This window comes from Pholis gunnellus (genome assembly GCF_910591455.1).
Source record: "Pholis gunnellus genome assembly, chromosome: 13".
In the NCBI taxonomy this organism is placed as follows: domain Eukaryota; kingdom Metazoa; phylum Chordata; class Actinopteri; order Perciformes; family Pholidae; genus Pholis; species Pholis gunnellus.
In genome coordinates, this window is record NC_136540.1 from 19,062,776 (window position 1) to 19,078,306 (window position 15,531).

At 43.5% G+C, this 15,531-nt stretch overlaps 1 protein-coding gene across 1 annotated transcript in view; it reads right to left on the minus strand.

Moving 5' to 3' along the window:
- The window catches only part of camkk1a (calcium/calmodulin-dependent protein kinase kinase 1, alpha a), a 56,844-nt gene extending 48,871 nt beyond the window's left edge, over positions 1-7,973 (minus strand). The window contains exon 1 of the mRNA XM_079171363.1: positions 7,829-7,973. The gene's annotated coding sequence lies outside the window, so the exon portion shown is untranslated. The remainder of the gene's footprint in view (positions 1-7,828) is intronic.
- Between the last annotated feature and the right edge of the window lie 7,558 nt (positions 7,974-15,531).

Here is a 15,531-nt window from a genome sequence, read left to right on the forward strand (position 1 = left end):
TATTTCAGTTAGCTCACCGGCCACACGGAAATAACAGCAAGGCTCTGGGAACACGCAGCGGAATAACATCTTCAGGGCATTTAGAAAAGACATTCAGCTTTGACACCTTCAAGGAACCGTGTGCAACATTTAGGGGGATTAATTGACAGAAATGAGTAATGTTTGATTCAGTGTATAATCACCTGAAACTAAGGATCGTAGTGTTTACGTTAGCTTAGAAAAAGCCACATATATCTATATGGGGAGCGAGTCCTCTTCCACAGAGTCCGCCATGTTGCACCGCCATGTTTCTACAGCAGTCCAGAAAGGACAAACTTAGCACTGGCTCTAGCGAGAGCCTTTCGCATTTGTACGTCATCTGAAGGTGGAGATGGGTACCAAAACTCGGTATTAAATGGGCGCCAGCGCTAAATCGTTAAAGACCAGAGAATTGATAAGCCCCGACATTACTGGTGCTTGTTATTATTACTTTTCAATGTTTTGGTGTAGTTTATTATCAATCTGCAGTGCACATCTCTGCTCTCTCTGTCAACTTCAACCACACACACACACACACACACACACACACACACACACACACACACACACACACACACACACACACAGTGTAGAACGTTCAGTGAACCAGGTCAGGTGAAGGATACTTGAGTTAACGGCAACTACGCTCGTTACTGAGTAAAAAGACAATACATCTGTTGAACAAGAACCAACATGTAAACAAAAGTGAAACCTAATTCAATCGGCTCCGTCCGCAGCCTCTCATCCTACGCCGCTATGTTTACGCAAGCACAGCACTAAAGATCAGTCAAATCATTCAATTTTTTTACAAACAAGCTTAAACAGAAGAGTCAGTCTGTAGTCTGTTCATCTTACTTTTTTGTGAACAGCTGAGACAAAGCAGCCAGGGTGACAGAGGACAGGAGGAATGACCTCTCAGACCTCTCTGTCCTTTATACTTTATAAACTACTTTATAAAAAAGAAATGTGATTTATTTTATTGACATTTTTTATTTGTTTCCAGTGAGATATTAATGACTTCATATAAAGACTTTACTGTTGTCAGCATTACTGTTGCTGCTTTATGTATTTAGTCATGAAGAAGCACAGACTATTGATTAGAGAAAGTCCTCGTAGAAATAAAATCCTAAAGATAACTACCCCTACCTGAAGTCCACTGTAGTTCTCAAACACGCGTGGACAGGGAGGGGTGAGCGGAGGGTAACCCAGATGGTTGCAATCTGCAAGACACCACTGGATGCCACTAAATCTTACACACGGTTCCTTTAAGACAGTTTAGGATGTACTTGTCTTGCAACTGTTAGATATTCAGCGTTAAAGGTGACAGAGCTACAATAAAAGTATCTATTAAATACTATTGATAGAAAATACAGTTTGACGATTCAGTGGCATCCTTAACCCTTCAGGCTGGTCAAACAGCAGGACCACGTTAATGGGTTTCTTCTTTGTCTTCATCTTTGCTAAAGATTCTGGTTTGACTTCCACCTTCTTAGGGCTGATGTTCTGATAGAAGACATAAACTGGTGGAGGTTCCCAGCGGGGGCCTCATTCACGCTGATGTCACCAACACACACAGGCTAATGAGAACGTGGGGAGAAGTGCTTGGATGAGGTGAATTCACAGATCTGAGAATCCCCAGAGTCCTCGCTGGCCGTGCTCTGAATATTGAGGGCTAATGTGAAGATGGGGTTGTGCGCCTGGCAGATCGCCATCTAATCTAAGGACCTGGGAATGTATTCACGTAACCACCCTCTACAAACACCCAAAAATATTGGTGTCATAATTATATGTCTATTAACGTGGCCGACATTTGAGTGAAATTCATGAAACTATGAGTCTAAAGCTATGCTAGCCGCTCTGTTAGGTTGTACAGTAGCCACAGCAGTGCTCTGTGCTAAATGCTAACTTCAGCACGCTAGCATACCCACAATAATGCTAACAGGCAGATGTTTACCAAGTTAGTTTAGCATTATACTCTGATATTCTCTATTGGCAATTCTGAATTGGTTTTCCATCCAGAAAAGCCTTAAGAGACCTTCCATCATTATTGATCCACAATGGTGCAATTGTGCTCTAAATATTTAGTGTATTGTTTTTTTCTCGTAGGTTTAAATCTGGGCCCTCTGCAGTCTACCAAGTGGTTAGATTTAATAGGTGTAAACTGTGATATGTTCAGCTAATATTCCCTGATCCAGCTCCCATAGTGCTCACCCAACACTAACCTTCTGAATAGTGAAGAAAGAAGAGCTTTGCTAAAGCAACACGTTGCCTATTAAAACGTCTATTATTGTACACTTGACACTGAAACTGGAAGCGGTTCGTATTTAAATTCTGCACACATCTTGATGCTATGCTTCCACTTTCTTTTTTCACTGACTGGTGATTTCCTGCCATCTTTATCAACTATTGCTCATGAGGGATCTTTGTCTTTCTGTCTCTTCCCTTTTCATTGTCAGTCTGGCTGAACCATTGTACAGCGTTTTGTTCTCAATGTACAAAATAAACCTGTCATACAAAATGACACCTATTTGTAACAGGGACTTACAATCTAAAAGCATGAAGGACGACTGCAAAATAGAATAGTCCTCTGAGACATCTGACTGTACCCAATTAAACTTTTGAAAGGCAATGTGTGTACTGTCTATATACTCTCTATTTGTCATGCTTTGATGAGTATATAGAATATATTCACACACACATACATATATAGAAATATATTGTATATTGTATAACAGTACAGTAAAAATGCCCCCTTACAAATTTTGATGTCTGACAGCAACTCAACTGAATGTCTTACTTAGGTCGTTTTATATTTTGTGGATTATTTGAAGTTGGACAGAATCACTTCAGCATGTGCTGTTTAAGTGAAGGCCTAATTTGTGTCCAATGTGGACACAATTTATGGGGCGCACGCTGCCTCAGAGCTGGGAAGCAAGAAAGAGTTGGCGAGAGACTCTGGCACAATCCGAAGGCTCTATTTAAAGGAATACTCCAGCAATAAAGTATTAGGTATGCCAAATGTTAGGGGAAATTAATAAGACTACCGCTGCAGTAACATATACAGACAAAAAGTAGTGGGCAGTCTCTGGCCTGTGTCTGCTGAGTTAATTTACAAAATCTGCTCCGACTGGACAGTTGCTTTGTGATGTTGCCACAATAAAAAAAAAGAGCCATGTCTTGTTTTAATTTCTTGTTACACGGTTTCTTTCCCCAAGTACAGAATAGCTGCAACAATGATACCTGAGGAGGCAAGACTGATACACAGGACAATGTGTCTGAACAACATTTCATGTCAATTCATCCAATAATTATTTTAGTCTGGACCAAAGTGGTGGACTGGCAGACCGACATCGCCACACAAAATTCATGGAGCAGAGGCCAAGGTTCTCAGACTTTTTATTCAATAGTATTGGTGAAGACCCCAAAACACTGGGCCCTACATTTCCCATAATGCACTTGGATAATTATGTTATTTGGTGCCAAGACGGGTAAATGTCTTTACGTCTTTCAAAGTCAACACCGCCGGTTTATAATTCAGGCTTACTATTATGCATTTGTTGTCTCCAAGTCCAAGCTGTGATAAGCTGGGTGACATCACTAAGTCACAAAGTCATCAGGGTGATTTTCTCAGACGTTGGAAAGCTCCTCCCAGAGCCACAGACGGCATTATACAACAGTTTTTGAAGGATGAGTAGCACTCAACTGACTCAAACTGACCTTGTACAATTTTAAAAATAGTAGTAATAGAGTGTCCCTGTAACAAGATCACAGGGCAGGGACACATCTCAAGGACTGGATTGAGATGATGAACTGAAGACTGATTTGAAAATATGCTACAAAACATATGGCGCTTTAGCTCACGCAAATGGTGCATCAATTGATTCTCTAATACACAACAACTAAATGGAAGATAAACACCCCTTCACAAATAATGACATGGATTACACATTATTCTGAACCTGCTTTCTCCCAGACCCCGCAACACAGGTGAAAAGCTTGCCTGTATTTCTGTTAACTTTGTATTAAAGCATCGTGAAAGATCACTCCGGAGCGATTCCACAAGCACAACTGGAGAACTTCAAGGGATTGAAGGCTGACAGCACAGAGGAGATGGCGGCCGCTGTGCTGACAGTACCAGCTTAGTAACAGAAACTCCCACAGCTGTGATATGAAAGTCTGTCAGACATCAAATAAAGAGCTCATCACTGTGGATTCCACGAGGTGGAGCGCCTTAACACTTGAGTCTGGAAAAAATAGTTCAGTCACACATTACAAGTTGTCCTACATCTCTGAGGGGAACTACTCAGTTAAAGTGTTTACACCGCTTTCCTGCAAATGTTTCTTTTTCTAAATGTCTCATTAAAAGGTGCTTAATATAAAAAGCATGGCATATCTATTGCCTCCTCACAGCTCTCAACATGGCGAAGGCCGAGCTGGTGGCTCACAGCTAACGGTGCAAACAATGCTAACAGTGCAAATAACGCTATCAGAGCAAATAAGGCTGTCAGAGCAAATAACGCTAACAGAACAAATAACGCTAACAGAGCAAATAACGCTATCAGAGCAAATAAGGCTGTCAGAGCAAATAACGCTAACAGAACAAATAACGCTAACAGAGCAAATAACGCTAATAGAGCAAATAACGCTAACAGAGCAAATAACGCTAATAGAACAATTAACGCTAACAGAGCAATTAATGCTAATAGAGCAAATAACGCCAACAGTGCAAATAACGCCAACAGTGCAAATAACGCTAACAGAGCAAATAATGCTAACAGTGTTTTGCCTGTGGGGGGAACAGGAGATTAGGTGCTACGCTTCTGCAAGGATGTCGTTGATCGGAACGGCGTTAGTGAGCTCATCAATGGGGCACTCTCACAAGCACCAAAAGACAAGCGCAGCCAGCCAAGCTATGACAATAAGGAACAGAGAAGCTCGGATAACACCACAGAGGGATAGTGACTTCATTCTCTGCTCAGGTAGATATTACTCCACTATATATTTACATAAACAAAAGGTATTTGCTGCCGAATTTAAAGCTCTAAATATCGTAAAGAGAACCTTTCAGCTTGGTGTCTCCAAAAACAAAAGAAAAGTGAAACTGACTTCATGTTTTAATCCTAGGCTGCCTTTTGGTGTCGTCATACTTTTAATGGTTGTACGTCAAAGCATCAAACCCTTCTAATGCCTCACCCCTCTTGGTCAAGTCCATGCTCTGATTTCAATTTCCATCCATTCTGAGTGCTTGTCCATTTGTATTCATGGCCAACCACACACACACACACACACACACGCACACATAAAACCCACTGATAACGATCACTTGTGGGATACATCCAGATATTGTAAAATATATGGGTGTTTTGTTTTGTCTATATAAAAGAAAAGCACTTCCTTCAGATTGTACGTAGCTCTACAGTGATTTAGTGATCACGACCAATTGGTAAGAAGCGGAAATAGACAAACTGCTGCAATAAGAGAAGCAGCACGACACAGCAGTGTTCACCAACCAGCACAGACCAGTCGAGGAGCAGACTAGCTGCCTGACATAACATGGGTGGATGACGTCCAGGCCTCGGTGTTAAATGGTTCATGACATTTATTAAAGACTCTAGTAAGAACACGTAAACCTGCACACATTCACACAAGGATACACATACACACAAACACACACACAATGCTGATTTATGTCCCTTGCCTCATTCAAGTGATTTCCCAGAGGGGCTGAAGGAGCCGCGAGCTGCTCACATGTCCTCTTTTTCCAGGGGCTGGGTCGCAGCTCCGGGATGATTACCAAAGGCCCACGTGAAGAAGAGTTACAGCTGTCAGTACACTCAGCAACAAGAGAAAAAAAGTGGACAAGAGAAGCAGAAGTGATGCTGGAGTGGCTAATTAACACCATGCAAAACAGTAGAGATGCAAACACGAGTCAAAATGACTCGAGACGGCACACTTCTGTTCAGTCAGATTGCCCCTTCTCCATCAAAAGACAAAAAAAAAATCCATACAAAAAAAAAACCAAACAGCTATTGGCACATTTCTAGGAACATGTTGTTTGTTTTTTTATGGTTGTTCCATACACATAACCGGACAAACCACAATTTTGCTGCAAGATTCAACAATTGCCCTGGTACAACAGGACCAAATGCCAAGCAGCAACATGATCCTGGGTCGCAAGGATTGGAAAAGCATTTAATCTCAAAGTCCTGACACAAGCCAATCATACAGCATGCCGCAGTCCCTTTTCTGCTTTCCTGGCATTTAGGGCTCATAAAGTTGCATGCAAAACATAATGTGAATGCACAAGAGGGGAAGTTGAACTGCTCAGCAATAACACACACACACACACGCGCGCACAGTCTTCAGCACATTCAGCAAAACCCAAATTATAAATACCGGCCGGTGAAGAAGACAGTGAAAATGGTTTTCTCCTTGCTGAGCGGACACTACACAGACTCAATGCTTGAGAACAAAAGCGGGCAGTTATTCGTCGCATGTCGTTCATGTACTCGATGTTTAAAAAAAATGTTTTTAAAAAGGTGCAGCGCTGGAGAGTCGATTCATTTTGAAGTCATCCTTCAAGTAAATTCAAAGGAAACAATTCAGCCCTGTGCCTCATGAATGAGGGATTAAACGACTTGTGAACAGGCTAAAATGAGCACCACTTGAGGCCGACATGATGAAGCCATCGCTCATTTAAATTAGACACAAAGTCACTTCAGAAACCATCTTCCATTCTTTCGGGGGCCTTAGAACAGAGAAACCCTGAGTGACTTTCTGCTGTCACACGTAACCTTCCACCAGGGCTCCCTAAACATGCTGCAACAAGCCCCTATTCAAATTATTACAGATGTCAGCTTTCATTTCAATTGTTTAATCATTGTGTCATCAAAATGTTGAACATATTGAATAATGCTCATTTCTTTTAACCAGAGCTCAAAGAGGACATATTTTAAGAGCTTATTTTGTCCTTCTAACCCAAAGATGTCCAATTTACAATATCAAAAACTGAACTATTGTATTGTAACAGTATTGTCCGGTTATCTTTATTAACAACCCTTTTAGTTCATATATAAATGTGAATGTAGGTAAATAAGGACGCATGCATGAATGTATGCACATACAGATATTTGTGCTCATACGTGTTTATGTATGTGTACAAACATGAATATGAAATATATATATTTTTAATCTTTTTTTTTCTTGTTCTCTTTTGTTTGCATCTCTGAGTGTATAAAGTACAACAATAATAGTAATAATTGCAAATACAGTTTGCACATTCTGTGGATGCACTTATTTATGAGTTTATTGCAATAAACAGATATACACAGGCTCCCATGAATAGGCCAATGGGCCAGAAAGGGAAACCTGTGATCAAAGCACCTCCCTGACTGTCACTGGACTAATTCCTAGAGGGGACCACTTTGTTCGCCTCAAGAGGTCCCTGGAGGGACCCCGGGTCCCCAGTTTGTAAAGCACAACGGGGTGTGAGGATACAGCAGTTCAGCACAGGTGCATGACAGAGTCACATTATTGGCGTGCATTTCAGTGCAGCTTCCAATTTCACGGTCCAAAGTGCGTGCCCGCGCGCGTGTGTAAAGTGGTAAAAAAAAAAAAGGTCCATATATCCGTATGTGCCCTCCGGTGAGCGATTCACTGAACAACAATAAACCACGGCGATGAAACACGTGCGGTGAGCTCCATCTGCATTGCACGAGCAGAGCTATACTTCCCCTATACACCCCCCCATTGCGAGCCATGACTAACAGCGATGCATTTGAGATGAGATGATCTTTAAAGTTTCACTCACCCGTGTTTGAGCCCCTCGGGAGCGGCGGTTCCAGTCAAGAGGGATCCAGAAGGGACGTCCCGGTTCGGACGCGCGGCGCCTCTTTGATCCACTTCACTCACAGCCGATTATCAGCACGGGCTCGCGGGGTGAGGCGACCGTGCAGGGCTTCTGCGCGAGATGTGCGGCAGGAATCAGCTGCTGACCTGAGATGTGTCCCATGTGGCACACCCCTCTCTTCCGGGAAAAACACGGACGGACCAGCCGACACTACTCGCCTCTGGTCTGCTGTGAAGCCGCAGAGTGAATCCACCCAGCGGCTGAATGTTTGCACACCGCCCGCACAGCTGGCTGTAGTTGCACCACTGCAATGTGCACCCTGCAGGAGAACAAGGGGGCTGGTCACACACACACACAAACGCGCGCGCGCGCGCACATACACACGCACACACTTTGAGACTGCCTTGAAGCACGTCGAGAGCACACGGATAACCCCAACTTTTATTATTCGACAAGAAATGAATCCACGGGTCCTAAGACCCGCCCTGTTCCCGCGGCACGCCGTGCCATTATTCACTGCTCTATTTAAACATTTATTATTTACATGATAAAATACAGCATCACACGTTGACGAAATACGATTGCACTCCATCACTACGGTCACCACACGTGGATTTACCAACACCGCTACTCTATTAGACATCGGATTCAACAAGCAGTGGATTTAATGAAAGCAAAAGTGCAAATAGCGCCCCTGCTGGCCGTGTTTCTCTCATCTCCCGATTGAGACAATTCAAACGAACGTCTCAGTAATTAGTGAAGATAAGCAGAACGGTCATCTGTGACTGCAGAGGGTAACGGTATAATTACTGGCTCCACTGTAGCCGACTGAACATGTTGGGCAATACATTCATCAACTGTGGCCATCGCAATTAATTAGCAGAAGATTAACCTGTTATTTCCCTCAAAGGGATATTTTCCTGCACCTCACCTCACATATTTACACCTCAGAGCTGCTGAGCGGCTGAGCCGAGCGACAGATAATGGAGATTGAGATAGAGAGAAATAATCACGTTGATGGTGCATGTACGAGACTCGTTATTTATATATATACATATATATGTATATAACATATCAAAGTATGGCAAATAGAGAGTATACATACACTGCCTTTTAAAAGTTGAATTACAGAGGACTATTCTATTTTTCAATCGTCCTTCATGCTTTTAGGTCGTAAGTCCTCGTTACAAATAGATGTCATTTTGTAAGAAGGGTTTATTTTGTACACTGAGAACAATGATTTGTGTTTTACAATTCTTTTAAGTAGTTCAAAAACAATTCATTTAAGTAGTTCAAAATTCTTAAAATCACAGTCTACTCATTTTCCCTCTGGAAGTTTCATTTTTCCACAATATAATTGTACCATTGTATGTCAGTTTAATATTGGACGTTCACTCTCACAAGGTGAGTAAAGAGAAACAGATGAATGTGATAACAGCGTTGAACTTAAAGTCAGCACATAATCAGAACAGAAGCGTTTCATGGTTACTTTACTAGAAAGCTTGTGTTCAAACAAGAATTATTTTGAAATAAAAAGCAGTGCCATTTGTAATATTTCCTTATAAAAAGGCAAACACATCTCCATCATGTTTTTCTTTGTTGTTGTTTTTTGGGAGAATAACAACAAAAAAAGATATGTATTTTCACATAAACTACAAAAAAAACTATAAATAAACAATTAAAAAATATTCAATTAAATGAATCATTTATTTTGTTGTACTTTTGTCATGTACAGATATGCAATGGTAAATCTCTGTTTGATCATGTGCTTCATAACTATAACTAGTAGTATACTAGGTAACTATAGCGTGCACTGGGAACATCATCGCTACTCAACACCACTGCACATACATCATGTTGGACAGTGACACTGTCCAGGTGAAGTGACCGCTAACTTACACTATTGAGTGGAGGGGTACTTTAAAGCTTTATTGATCACCCAGGAACATCCGGAGTCCAGATATCCAGATATGAATATGAAACATGTCGGCCTTGTTGTGATTTACAATGTAAATATTTACTGCAGTCTCCTGTTGCATAGAGTCTCCCTGACAGGTTTTGGCATTTGGAAGCTAAAGTCCAGACAGACACAGTTCTCCCCATTATTCATATTCAATAGTAGTCCACACAAGCAAGTGGTCCAGACCGGTTAACATTGTCTGCTATGGAGTACAGTCCATGGACCACTTCAAGGAAACTATTTCTGAACATACAACATCCTTTACTGAGTGTTCTCCAGTTTACACATGAGACACATTGAGACACACTATTCTAACATTCTCCACGTATAACTGATGATTGTGACATGCGGTGAAAACAGGAACACTATACTGGAGGATGTACTGAATGTCAATAGTAGACTAACTCATGCTAACGTTTCTAGCAGGCCAGTTTCCACATGATCCTCTTTAAATAAAAATACTATTCATTATCCCTATCTCCTCCTCTAATCCCCAAAACCGCCATCCCTCTTCTGAATACTCTCACTGTGTGTTCATTGAGTTTGTAACAGAGAAACATTGATATCTTCTCACTATAACACCATGATTTTTGAATAATCTAACTGTATTTGTTCACGAGCAGGCTGTAGACTTTAACCAGTGGAGGAGGAAGTATTCAGATCAGTTACAAGTAAGATGCCTGTTGAAAATGTTACTTAACCAAAAGTAAGAAAGTTTGTGTTGTATTTGGATTAAGTGGAGCTAACTTTTTATCAGTTGTGCATTATTTTTATTGTTTTGTATCTTAAAATCAAATGGATTTTTTGCTATTTTATACTGTATATATAAATCGCTAAATTGATTGTTTGATTTTTTTGCATTGTAGAACTTCAGAAAAGTAAAAACATAATAATAATAATAATAATAATAATAATGATAATAATGACAACGAAATGCAGCAAATCTTTGCGTTTGAGAAGGAACCTTCAAACGTCTGGCATTTTTGCATAAACGTTTAAATCAAAATAGTTGCCAATACATCTTCTAATTGATAAACAACTAACTAGATATACTGTTGAGTAGTATAATCTATAACAACTCATCTTATTTCATAAGATCTTCATATGTTTTGTATGTAAAGTCTTTTTACTTGTAAAGTAGCTACTACCTGCACTGCATGTATATGGAAGAATAAATTTGTATACAAGTACATCACACAGCACTTGAGTAAATGTACATTCACAAATGGCTTTAACCTAAAGTTACTGTAAAGTCACTGTAAACACTGCATAGTACATGAGACAGCCTCTGAGAGTAGGCAACTTTCCCTTCCGTCAAGCAGCCGTGGGGGAAATCCATTCAAGTTTACTCAGTGTCTTGGCAACAGCTTCAGCCTCACGGCACAATGCTGGCTGACACCGCGGGATAAGGGGGCAGGGTGTCCTCCCTCGCAGCACAACCACCGCCAACATTTCAAGTATCTTTCCAAACTTTTCTGTCTCAAGGCACTTTTCCACAAGTCTGTCCTCACAGAGCCCGCTGTACAGCGTGAGCCGTAGTGTAATCCAGCCGACACACAGCCGAGTCTAATGCATGTCTATAGTGCATGAGCAAGATCATTGGCTAAGACCTGGGACTCCTGCTTTGTGTCAGAGCTTTATTCTGGTTTGACACCAGTGACGATTTTAGTGATTTTTCAACGTGTCTTTTACAAAAGGTAAACAATTCATAATCAATAATCAGAAAAGCAAAGTTGTGTGTGTGTCATTTTTAACCTGCACAAAGACCGGGAGTGTTAAGGTGTTTTGTTGTGTTTCATCAATTCATTTCTGTCTTTCACCTTAGTATAAAAAAAAAGGAAGTACTCATCCACGAATAACCCTCATCACAGGGACTCTCCATGCTTTGTGCTCTAGAGAGCACCACTGTCCTGATGTGTTGCTGTGACTTTAGCAGAGCGCCCAATGCAATCACAGGACGTTCTGCATCCTCATATTTCAGGCAAAAGTAGGCAAAAAAGACAACAACCCTACTCTATCACAACACCTTCATCTCTTCATCGTTGTGTTTTCTCAGCAGCCACGTGTGTGTGTGTGTGTGTGTGTGTGTGTGTGTGTGTGTGTGTGTGTGTGTGTGTGTGTGTGTGTGTGCGTGTTTGTGTGTCTTTCACTGGGACTCGGCCCCTGCTGACTTCCCTCCATCCTGCATCCCTCTCAGGCTCAGGGTGGAAACTATTGGGCTCGTACTAATGAGATCCTATTCCATTTCCCCTGCAGCTCTCGGGATTCCCACCTTCTCTCCAGGAACTTCCCCCAGAGAGGGTGTGTGTCACTCTCACATGTGAGAGATCTGAGGGAAACCGTGACGAAGCACTTCCAGGCTGCGTGGTAAGTGATCGCCAGACAGGTGAATGGAGACGGATCATTTGACCCTGACAGTCCTCGAATAGATCCTTCGTTACACAACAAAACCAGTCCCCCCCCCCCCTTCTTCTTGAGCAGGATGGGTTACATATGAAACATCCTTACATGACCTTACAGCTTCATACACACAGGAAAGGTGGCGTAACATCCCCCCCTGCTGGTTCAAAAGCATCAGTGCCCACACTGTTATTTTTCTGGTGAGTTAGTAAGGAGATCAGATGAGTCATACCCTGTACTCCTGTTTATCTGTCTAAACAAGTACATTCCCTGAGGCTTTTTCATTCTTGAGTGTCAGACCACTGGCACTGGTTTGTTTTCAGTTTCTTAGTAATTATCTCTGATGTTTTGCACATTTGACCTTGTTTAGGTTATTTGACTTCTGATTTGCAAACCTCTTGGGATTTAAAGGTATCGTTTTTAGGTCATCTTTAATGTGTTTTTATGTACACAGTGGTTTTATTACTGTAGTATGATGTGGGGACTGTTGTCGTTATGAGCTCACCAAGGCAAAGTCCCCCCACCGGCACTGAGGATCTGTGAAGAGGATGTGAGTCGGCTCTTTCGCAGACAGAAGATCAGGAAAGCACCAGGCCCAGACGGTGTCCCCCCCTCCTGCCTGAAAGTCTGTGCTGACCAGCTGGCCCCCATCTTCACGGAGATCTTCAACCGAGCACTGGAGCTGTGTGAAGTCCCCTCATGCTTCAAATGCTCCACAATCATCCCGGTCCCCAAGAAATCCTCCATCACAGGACCCCTGCTGGACCCCCTGCAGTTTGCCTACCATGCAAACAGGTCAGTGGATGATGCAGTCAACATGGGACTGCATCACATGCTGCAACACCTCGACTGCCCAGGGACATATGCAAGGGTTCTTTTTGTGGACTTCAGCTCAGCGTTCAACACCATCATCCTGGAAATACTTGAACCCAAACTCTCCCTGCTCACTGTGCCAGCCTCCACCTGTTAATGGATCACAAACTTCCTGACTGACAGGACGCAGCAGGTGAGGCTGGGAAAGATCACATCCAGCACCCGGACTATCAGCACTGGCGCCCCCCAGGGATGTGTGCTCTCACCACTGCTCTTCTCCTTCTACACCAACGACTGCTCCTCAGAGGACCCGTCTGTTAGACTCCTGAAGTTCGCAGACAACACAACGGTCATCGGCCTCATCAGGGACGGTGATGAGTCTGCGTACAGATGGGAGGCTGAACAGCTGGTCCTCTGGTGTGGTCAGAACAACCTGGAGCTGAACAGGCTCCAAACTGTGGAAATGACAGTGGACTTCAGGAGGAGCCCCCCAACACTGCCCCCCCCCCTCACCATAATCAACAACAACCGATAGTCGACAAGTACCTTAAGGGAAAGTTGAAAAGAACTTTGAAGAGAGAGTTCAAGAGGGCGTGAAACCGTTGAGAGGTAAACGGGTGGGGTCCGCGCAGTCTGCGCGGGGGATTCAACTCGGTGGGAACGGGACGGCCGCGCGGTGCGGGACGATCTCCTCGTGGGACCTCTCCCCGAAGCTGGCGCATGTGTAGCGATTGTGTGGAAGCCAAAGGCAATGAATCTCAGGGGCAGCATCAACCAAGGATGCAAGGAAGGGAGATTCAAGAAGAAGAGTGTTCAACACGATTATGGCCCAAACCTCTTCACGTCAGCAAACGGGTTTTCCATGCATGAGCGGCGACACAACACAGACGATTATAACGGTGAAGGATCAGGCTAGAGCGGCGGTATACGTTTCAAGGCGGCAACAGCATATGATCGGAGGAGGAAGTGAAGAGATTGGCGGCCGAAGCGCAAGATAAGGTAACGGTTGCCCGCAGTAGGGTCCTAGCCGTTTCTCTTGGTACCGGCAATCAGCGGAGCAGGTGAGAAGCAATATGAGGCAAATGCAATCAACCACTGCTTAGGGAGGAAAAAGAAACACTATCCAGTTGAAGAGAGGTGAAGGTTCCATCACCATTGTTACCAAAGGTGTACGTCAAAGACGATTTGAGAGAGAACGGTAACAGGGGCAAATGGTGTGGCTGGTAATGTTTCGAGAATCCCTGTCATGGAAGACGATTGTTCCCTAAAGCAATCGAATTGCCGCTTCCGTCTTGGCCCGAGAGATAGGCCGTAGACCAGGCCACGTCTCTGGAGGTCAAGACAACATCCGATCTATATGCAATGAATGTTGGAGGAAAGCAGGGGGACCCCATATCCCCCCTGCTCCCTAACAAAGCCTTGGGTACGCTAACCAGGGCAATCGAACGCTGGGGCCAGGATTTCACCGGGGAATCGAAATCCATTACCGCAGTGGCATTCTCAGAGAATCACTGAGCGCTACCTGTGAAGGCCCTGATGGAAATCGATGGGATCAGTCGAAGCAATAAATAAGTGTATCTTCCAGTATACACGGACGGTTTGCTATACTCCAAGGAGTCCTCCAGGGACTTAGCATTCCGGAAATGGTATCAATGGTCCCGTTGATACAGACCCAGTAAATCCTGGGTCTGAGCAAAGTTCGAAGCCGGAGCGTTGCTAAACTCTTAGTTCGTAGGGTGATCATGTATTCCCTGAATATTTTGAGAACCTCATGAACAGAGAGGGGAGTAGGTCGCTACTCCAATACGAAAGGCTTCTCTATGACTGACGAGAGAGGTCTAAAGGCTGCGTAGTAGAACCATAAGCAGGACTGGTTCAAGTGTAAGAATGGCTCCTGAAAGGTGCAGCCACGAAAGGGAGGAATATGGTTTAACGCATGTTCTACTGAGTTGTTCCCCAGGATGGTTGCGTTGTGTAGGGGACATGCGAATGCTTGAATAGGAATTGAGGAACGAGGAATGAGTCTACTGGTCATAAGCGACGGTGGAGTCCCCAGCTTGATAGACTAACACGATGTGAGGAATATGGTATTACGGATGTTTTATCCAATGTTGCTCGCGGGGGTGAGATCTAGCAGGTATGGAGCTGCAATAGCGCTATAGGCACGGCTCATTGGTCTCCAAGAGAAGGTGAACCTTACGGTCATAAGCGAAAACAGGTACCCAGCACGATGTGATAACATGGAAGGGAGGAATATGGGGTCACCCATGTTGCTCGATGGGTTGATCACGGAGTGTATGGAGCTATGGGTGCGCTACAGATACGGTTTACGGAGCCTTGAAATCAATTCTGGGCACAAGCGAAGATGAGTACCCAGCAGGCCAGGCTTCCGCGAGGGTACGTAACACGCCATGCCCACCAGCATGCCTAAAGGTTACGTATGAGGGTGGGGCTCGGCTTGTATGGAGCGGCAGTTGCGCTATAGTCACGA